This window comes from Triturus cristatus, chromosome 4_1 (assembly GCF_964204655.1).
Source record: "Triturus cristatus chromosome 4_1, aTriCri1.1, whole genome shotgun sequence".
Classification (NCBI taxonomy): Eukaryota; Metazoa; Chordata; class Amphibia; order Caudata; family Salamandridae; genus Triturus; species Triturus cristatus.
In genome coordinates, this window is record NC_140585.1 from 134,078,204 (window position 1) to 134,085,703 (window position 7,500).

Below are 7,500 nucleotides of genomic sequence, written 5' to 3' on the forward strand. Positions count from 1 at the left end.
TATACTGGGCTTAGAAAATGGTATCAAGCCATCCTTATCATCAGTAGGACACGGAAAGAGGCACTAAGTCTCCTAACCAAGTTCAACCACACTCTGCAACTTAACCATTGCACTACAAATTAGGCACGGGGCATCAGCAAAGGCAGCCAATGTGCCGATCCTTTATACATTTTGTGTAGTACTTTTCTTACTCGGAGGCAAAATCAGCACTTTAACTGCCCAAATCATACAGATTTTACACATGTACCACTCTATGCACACATAGGCACACACCTTGCAGTTCTTCTACACACACTTAAGCTAAAAACCCATTCTGTCACGTCAAAATTCTGCAAACCTATTACATATTCAGTGCGTCGGCATAGAAGCACTTTTTAATGCCACTAAAATGCACAAGTAGTTAGACTGAAGATGCAACCTGAATGAGTTTACAGTATGTACTCCACTTTATTAATGATTAGTACTGAGAAAGTGAGGACTACAAGAGTATTGGAAAATACTTTTTCCACTCTGAATGTAAAGCAGATTGTGTGACCATTGGCCAAAAATGACCACGAAGGGACTTTAACCCTCAATCTTCTGATCCGAAGTCAGACGCCTTATCCATTAGGCCACGCGGTCATCCGTCCACCTGACATGATTTTTATCATGTAGGTGGTATGCATGGATGGAGAACATATTATTGAAAGGTATTCAGGTTTACATCCCATAGTGTTCTTTCAGCTCTTTTCGCTGGAAGCACTTTTTTGGAATCTATATATTGAGAATTTTATGAGTACGATATGCTTTTGTTTTCCTTTTTCCATACAAACCTCTTTCCTCATGAGTTTAAAGCTCATTTGTATGCTCTACATAGCTCTGGACGTTTCCAGACGTGGAGTGAAACTGTTTTGAAAGTAGTACAAATTGCTCCTTCCTGCATATGCTAATTTTTCACACTCACATAGGTTGTATAAGTTTTATGAATCCTGGCTTGACCTATTCAAGTAGCTGAAAGCCTGTCACCACCTCTAGAAACAAGATTCACACCAATCCAATTCATATAATTTTTTCCAAAGGAATATGTTCTGGCCGGTCGAAAATGCATCTCACAAAAATAGGCATTTAAAAATATACTTTGCAGTTTCAGAACACTAACATGACTGTGAAGTGTACACAAGTAAAATGGGACCGTTTCAAAGTACCTAATCCCTCATAAACTTCCGAGAGGAAGCATGTAATAAATCTACCTAATTTTCTGGAAAAGAAAGAGGGAGGATTTTTGTTATCACCTCAGATGGGACTTGAACCCACAATCCCTGGCTAAGGAGGGCAGTGCCTTATCCATTAGGCCACTGAGGCACACATGCATAGCACTTTTCTAGAGGCATTATTTAAATGTATTCTATGGTCAGACACCGGTTTGTGCACACAGGGCATTTCTCACTTCTCTCTATAAGCAAACTTCCCATTTTCATCCTCTTTCATCCCCGACTTTAACGCTCTCTTCTATGCTATAATGGAGACTTTGCAATTTTAGCAAATGGAGAGAAATTGGAGAACCACTTTCGACTTCACACTTCTTCTTCACTTACTTCTTTTCTCAATATACTGGGCTTAGAAAATAGTATCAAGCCATCCTTATCATCAGTAGGACACGGAAAGAGGCACTAAGTCTCCTAACCAAGTTCAACCACACTCTGCAACTTAACCATTGCACTACAAATTAGGCAACGGGGGCATCAGCAAAGGCAGCCAATGTGCCGATCCTTTATACATTTTGTGTAGTACTTTTCTTACTCGGAGGCAAAATCAGCACTTTAACTGCCCAAATCATACACATTTTACACATGTACCACTCTATGCACACATAGGCACACACCTTGCAGTTCTTCTACACACACTTAAGCTAAAAACCCATTCTGTCACGTCAAAATTCTGCAAACCTATTACATATTCAGTGCGTCGGCATAGAAGCACTTTTTAATGCCACTAAAATGCACAAGTAGTTAGACTGAAGATGCAACCTGAATGAGTTTACAGTATGTACTCCACTTTATTAATGATTAGTACTGAGAAAGTGAGGACTACAAGAGTATTGGAAAAGACTTTTTCCACTCTGAATGTAAAGCAGATTGTGTGACCATTGGCCAAAAACGACCACGAAGGGACTCGAACCCTCAATCTTCTGATCCGAAGTCAGACGCCTTATCCATTAGGCCACGCGGTCATCTGTCCACCTGAGATGATTTTTATCATGTAGGTGGTATGCATGGATGGTGGTATGCATGGATTATTGAAAGGTATTCAGGTTTCCATCCCATAGTGTTCTTTCAGCTCTTTTCGCTGGAAGCACTTTTTTGGAATCTATATATTGAGAATTTTATGAGTACGATATGCTTTTGTTTTCCTTTTTCCATACAAACCTCTTTCCTCATGAGTTTAAAGCTCATTTGTATGCTCTACATAGCTCTGGACGTTTACAGACGTGGAGTGAAACTGTTTTGAAAGTAGTACAAATTGCTCCTTCCTGCATATGCTAATTTTTCACACTCACATAGGTTGTATAAGTTTTATGAATCCTGGCTTGACCTATTCAAGTAGCTGAAAGCCTGTCACCACCTCTAGAAACAAGATTCACACCAATCCAATTCATATAATTTTTTCCAAAGGAATATGTTCTGGCCGGTCGAAAATGCATCTCACAAAAATAGGCATTTAAAAATCTACTTTGCAGTTTCAGAACACTAACATGACTGAGAAGTGTACACAAGTAAAATGGGACCGTTTCAAAGTACCTAATCCCTCATAAACTTCTGAGAGGAAGCATGTAATAAATCTACCTAATTTTCTGGAAAAGAAAGAGGGAGGATTTTTGTTATCTCCTCAGATGGGACTTGAACCCACAATCCCTGGCTTAGGAGGCCAGTGCCTTATCCATTAGGCCACTGAGGCACACATGCACAGCTATTTTCTAGAGGCATTATTTAAATGTATTCTATGGTCAGACACCGGTGTGTGCACACAGGGCATTTCTCACTTCTCTCTATAAGTAAACTTCCCATTTTCATCCTCTTCCATCCCCGACTTTAACGCTCTCTTCTATGTTATAATGGAGACTTTGCAATTTTAGCAAGTGGAGAGAAATTGGAGAACCACTTTCGACTCCACACTTCTTCTTCACTTACTTCTTTTCTCAATATACTGGGCTTAGAAAATGGTATCAAGCCATCCTTATCATCAGTAGGACACGGAAAGAGGCACTAAGTCTCCTAACCAAGTTCAACCACACTCTGCAACTTAACCATTGCACTACAAATTAGGCACGGGGCATCAGCAAAGGCAGCCAATGTGCCGATCCTTTATACATTTTGTGTAGTACTTTTCTTACTCGGAGGCAAAATCAGCACTTTAACTGCCCAAATCATACAGATTTTACACATGTACCACTCTATGCACACATAGGCACACACCTTGCAGTTCTTCTACACACACTTAAGCTAAAAACCCATTCTGTCACGTCAAAATTCTGCAAACCTATTACATATTCAGTGCGTCGGCATAGAAGCACTTTTTAATGCCACTAAAATGCACAAGTAGTTAGACTGAAGATGCAACCTGAATGAGTTTACAGTATGTACTCCACTTTATTAATGATTAGTACTGAGAAAGTGAGGACTACAAGAGTATTGGAAAATACTTTTTCCACTCTGAATGTAAAGCAGATTGTGTGACCATTGGCCAAAAATGACCACGAAGGGACTTTAACCCTCAATCTTCTGATCCGAAGTCAGACGCCTTATCCATTAGGCCACGCGGTCATCCGTCCACCTGACATGATTTTTATCATGTAGGTGGTATGCATGGATGGAGAACATATTATTGAAAGGTATTCAGGTTTACATCCCATAGTGTTCTTTCAGCTCTTTTCGCTGGAAGCACTTTTTTGGAATCTATATATTGAGAATTTTATGAGTACGATATGCTTTTGTTTTCCTTTTTCCATACAAACCTCTTTCCTCATGAGTTTAAAGCTCATTTGTATGCTCTACATAGCTCTGGACGTTTCCAGACGTGGAGTGAAACTGTTTTGAAAGTAGTACAAATTGCTCCTTCCTGCATATGCTAATTTTTCACACTCACATAGGTTGTATAAGTTTTATGAATCCTGGCTTGACCTATTCAAGTAGCTGAAAGCCTGTCACCACCTCTAGAAACAAGATTCACACCAATCCAATTCATATAATTTTTTCCAAAGGAATATGTTCTGGCCGGTCGAAAATGCATCTCACAAAAATAGGCATTTAAAAATCTACTTTGCAGTTTCAGAACACTAACATGACTGTGAAGTGTACACAAGTAAAATGGGACCGTTTCAAAGTACCTAATCCCTCATAAACTTCCGAGAGGAAGCATGTAATAAATCTACCTAATTTTCTGGAAAAGAAAGAGGGAGGATTTTTGTTATCACCTCAGATGGGACTTGAACCCACAATCCCTGGCTTAGGAGGCCAGTGCCTTATCCATTAGGCCAAGGAGGCACACATGCATAGCACTTTTCTAGAGGCATTATTTAAATGTATTCTATGGTCAGACACCGGTTTGTGCACACAGGGCATTTCTCACTTCTCTCTATAAGCAAACTTCCCATTTTCATCCTCTTCCATCCCCGACTTTAACGCTCTCTTCTATGCTATAATGGAGACTTTGCAATTTTAGCAAATGGAGAGAAATTGGAGAACCACTTTCGACTTCACACTTCTTCTTCACTTACTTCTTTTCTCAATATACTGGGCTTAGAAAATGGTATCAAGCCATCCTTATCATCAGTAGGACACGGAAAGAGGCACTAAGTCTCCTAACCAAGTTCAACCACACTCTGCAACTTAACCATTGCACTACAAATTAGGCAACGGGGGCATCAGCAAAGGCAGCCAATGTGCCGATCCTTTATACATTTTGTGTAGTACTTTTCTTACTCGGAGGCAAAATCAGCACTTTAACTGCCCAAATCATACACATTTTACACATGTACCACTCTATGCACACATAGGCACACACCTTGCAGTTCTTCTACACACACTTAAGCTAAAAACCCATTCTGTCACGTCAAAATTCTGCAAACCTATTACATATTCAGTGCGTCGGCATAGAAGCACTTTTTAATGCCACTAAAATGCACAAGTAGTTAGACTGAAGATGCAACCTGAATGAGTTTACAGTATGTACTCCACTTTATTAATGATTAGTACTGAGAAAGTGAGGACTACAAGAGTATTGGAAAAGACTTTTTCCACTCTGAATGTAAAGCAGATTGTGTGACCATTGGCCAAAAACGACCACGAAGGGACTCGAACCCTCAATCTTCTGATCCGAAGTCAGACGCCTTATCCATTAGGCCACGCGGTCATCCGTCCACCTGAGATGATTTTTATCATGTAGGTGGTATGCATGGATGGTGGTATGCATGGATTATTGAAAGGTATTCAGGTTTACATCCCATAGTGTTCTTTCAGCTCTTTTCGCTGGAAGCACTTTTTTGGAATCTATATATTGAGAATTTTATGAGTACGATATGCTTTTGTTTTCCTTTTTCCATACAAACCTCTTTCCTCATGAGTTTAAAGCTCATTTGTATGCTCTACATAGCTCTGGACGTTTACAGACGTGGAGTGAAACTGTTTTGAAAGTAGTACAAATTGCTCCTTCCTGCATATGCTAATTTTTCACACTCACATAGGTTGTATAAGTTTTATGAATCCTGGCTTGACCTATTCAAGTAGCTGAAAGCCTGTCACCACCTCTAGAAACAAGATTCACACCAATCCAATTCATATCATTTTTTCCAAAGGAATATGTTCTGGCCGGTCGAAAATGCATCTCACAAAAATAGGCATTTAAGAATCTACTTTGCAGTTTCAGAACACTAACATGACTGTGAAGTGTACACAAGTAAAATGGGACTGTTTCAAAGTACCTAATCCCTCATAAACTTCTGAGAGGAAGCATGTAATAAATCTACCTATTTTTCTGGAAAAGAAAGAGGGAGGATATTTGTTATCACCTCAGATGGGACTTGAACCCACAATCCCTGGCTTAGGAGGCCAGTGCCTTATCCATTAGGCCACTGAGGCACACATGCATAGTACTTTTCTAGAGGCATTATTTAAATGTATTCTATGGTCAGACACCGGTGTGTGCACACAGGGCATTTCTCACTTCTCTCTATAAGTAAACTTCCCATTTTCATCCTCTTCCATCCCCGACTTTAACGCTCTCTTCTATGCTATAATGGAGACTTTGCAATTTTAGCAAGTGGAGAGAAATTGGAGAACCACTTTCGACTCCACACTTCTTCTTCACTTACTTCTTTTCTCAATATACTGGGCTTAGAAAATGGTATCAAGCCATCCTTATCATCAGTAGGACACGGAAAGAGGCACTAAGTCTCCTAACCAAGTTCAACCACACTCTGCAACTTAACCATTGCACTACAAATTAGGCAACGGGGGCATCAGCAAAGGCAGCCAATGTGCCGATCCTTTATACATTTTGTGTAGTACTTTTCTTACTCGGAGGCAAAATCAGCACTTTAACTGCCCAAATCATACAGATTTTACCAATGTAGCACTCTATGCACACATAGGCACACACCTTGCAGTTCTTCTACACACACTTAAGCTAAAAACCCATTCTGTCACGTCAAAATTCTGCAAACCTATTACATATTCAGTGCGTCGGCATAGAAGCACTTTTTAATGCCACTAAAATGCACAAGTAGTTAGACTGAAGATGCAACCTGAATGAGTTTACAGTATGTACTCCACTTTATTAATGATTAGTAATGAGAAAGTGAGGACTACAAGAGTATTGGAAAAGACTTTTTCCACTCTGAATGTAAAGCAGATTGTGTGACCATTGGCCAAAAACGACCACGAAGGGACTCGAACCCTCAATCTTCTGATCCGAAGTCAGACGCCTTATCCATTAGGCCACGCGGTCATCCGTCCACCTGAGATGATTTTTATCATGTAGGTGGTATGCATGGATGGAGAACATATTATTGAAAGGTATTCAGGTTTACATCCCATAGTGTTCTTTCAGCTCTTTTCGCTGGAAGCACTTTTTTGGAATCTATATATTGAGAATTTTATGAGTACGATATGCTTTTGTTTTCCTTTTTCCATACAAACCTCTTTCCTCATGAGTTTAAAGCTCATTTGTATGCTCTACATAGCTCTGGACGTTTCGAGACGTGGAGTGAAACTGTTTTGAAAGTAGCACAAATTGCTCCTTCCTGCATATGCTAATTTTTCACACTCACATAGGTTGTATACGTTTTATGTATCCTGGCTTGACCTATTCAAGTAGCTGAAAGCCTGTCACCACCTCTAGAAACAAGATTCACACCAATCCAATTCAAATCATTTTTTCCAAAGGAATATGTTCTGGCCGGTCGAAAATGCATCTCACAAAAATAGGCATTTAAAAATCTACTTTGCAGTTTCAGAACACTAACAT

At 39.8% G+C, this 7,500-nt stretch overlaps 6 non-coding genes across 6 annotated transcripts; all 6 read right to left on the reverse strand.

The window, feature by feature from the left end:
* Positions 1-548: 548 nt before the first annotated feature.
* TRNAR-UCG (transfer RNA arginine (anticodon UCG)) lies at positions 549-621 on the reverse strand. Its single transcript has one exon. It is a non-coding gene; the product is annotated as a tRNA-Arg (tRNA).
* A 1,515-nt stretch (positions 622-2,136) lies between these two features.
* Positions 2,137-2,209, reverse strand: TRNAR-UCG (transfer RNA arginine (anticodon UCG)). The gene has a single exon. It is a non-coding gene; the product is annotated as a tRNA-Arg (tRNA).
* Positions 2,210-3,727: 1,518 nt separating this feature from the next.
* TRNAR-UCG (transfer RNA arginine (anticodon UCG)) lies at positions 3,728-3,800 on the reverse strand. The gene has a single exon. It is a non-coding gene; the product is annotated as a tRNA-Arg (tRNA).
* A 1,515-nt stretch (positions 3,801-5,315) lies between these two features.
* On the reverse strand, positions 5,316-5,388 carry TRNAR-UCG (transfer RNA arginine (anticodon UCG)). The gene has a single exon. It is a non-coding gene; the product is annotated as a tRNA-Arg (tRNA).
* Positions 5,389-6,040: 652 nt separating this feature from the next.
* On the reverse strand, positions 6,041-6,113 carry TRNAR-CCU (transfer RNA arginine (anticodon CCU)). Its single transcript has one exon. It is a non-coding gene; the product is annotated as a tRNA-Arg (tRNA).
* A 795-nt stretch (positions 6,114-6,908) lies between these two features.
* Positions 6,909-6,981, reverse strand: TRNAR-UCG (transfer RNA arginine (anticodon UCG)). The gene has a single exon. It is a non-coding gene; the product is annotated as a tRNA-Arg (tRNA).
* Positions 6,982-7,500: the final 519 nt, after the last annotated feature.